This window comes from Otolemur garnettii, unplaced genomic scaffold (genome assembly GCF_000181295.1).
Source record: "Otolemur garnettii isolate 467f Iridium unplaced genomic scaffold, OtoGar3 scaffold00013, whole genome shotgun sequence".
In the NCBI taxonomy this organism is placed as follows: Eukaryota; Metazoa; Chordata; class Mammalia; order Primates; family Galagidae; genus Otolemur; species Otolemur garnettii.
The window spans coordinates 10,049,058-10,050,407 of NW_003852408.1; the positions used below are offsets into that span (position 1 = coordinate 10,049,058).

Genomic DNA, 1,350 nt, shown 5'->3' on the forward strand with positions numbered 1-1,350 from the left:
GGTGGGAAGATATTTTAGAAATTTAGAACATTAAGAAGATATAGATATTCCATACTTTGGTTATGGGCTTTCATTAATTAAACAAATGTTTAATGAGCCCCTGTTGTCTTTCCCAGGCCAGGAATTTAATAGTTACGTTTTTCTTGACTTATGAGTAATTCTAGTCTAAGAGAGAGCTAGCCATATACATAACTGTAAAACAAAGACTGGAATAAGTACGATTAAAAGATCTGTATAAATCGTTTTAGTTGACTTAATTTAAATGCTGAATAATTTGGTACCTTCATATACTTAGTTCTTTGTTAAAAAAAATGAACTGACTTCAAGGAAATTTTACTTAGCGTATTGATAAAGGGTTTATGCACACAGAGATATCTAGAATATGTAGAATACTAGTTGTTCACTTGTTTTTAGTCACTACATTTATTGGATTGGATTGCTACGGAAGCCTTTTTCAGAGTTTTACTCTGTTGCCCTCAGTAGAGTACAGTGGCATCATTGTAGCTTACAGCAACCTCAAACTCCTGGGCTCAACTAAACTTGCCTCAGTGTCCTCAGTAGCTGGGGACTATAAGAGCCCAGCTAATTTTTCTTTTTCTTTTTTTTTTTTCAGTAAAGACAGGGTTTTTGCTCCTGTTCAGGCTGGTCATGAACTCCTGAGCTCAAGTAATCCTGCCTCAGCCTCCCAGAATGCTAGTATTACAGGCCTGAGCCACTTTGCCTTCCCAAAAAAGTTTTTAAAAATTTTAATTCATGCATTTACAGATCTTGGTATCTTTACTGAAGCCTACATATAAGAGCAAAGCATAAATCCCAGTAAGGTTACTATATTTTTTCTAAAATTTATTTTTCCATTAGAAAAATTATTTAACAAATCTATATGGCCCTTACTATATACCAGGCTCTGCTCTACATGTTTAATATATATTAATGTACTTAATCCTTATCACAAGCAAATGAGATAGGAACCTTTATTATCTCCACTTAAGAAGAAAACTAGCTTGCCCAGAGTCCTACTTCTAGTAAATTAGTCAGTTAGGAGTCAAGAAATCTGGCTTCAGAGACTTACTAGATTGGTAAGACTTATTACGGTAAGTAGCCATTTGTCTCTCCTGGAACTTAGTAGAACTGAGGTAGGTGTCGGAACGAAATGATTTGTCTCAGTCATGCATTGTAACTCTCAGAGAACTGCGTAAATGCAGAACATGTCAAGATAAGGACAGGCCTCCACATACACTTTATCCTACTGCCTTAGAATGTATTTATGTAAAAGTCCATTTTTAGATGCTGGGGAACTAAATTATATTAAGTACTAATTTCTGTCTGAGTGAAACGAGTATATTTATAGAC

General features: G+C 34.8%; 1 protein-coding gene across 1 annotated transcript in view; it reads left to right on the forward strand.

The window, feature by feature from the left end:
- FARSB (phenylalanyl-tRNA synthetase beta subunit) overlaps positions 1-1,350 on the forward strand; it is a 72,364-nt gene that overhangs the window by 16,227 nt on the left and 54,787 nt on the right. The gene's annotated exons all lie outside the window — the stretch shown is intronic.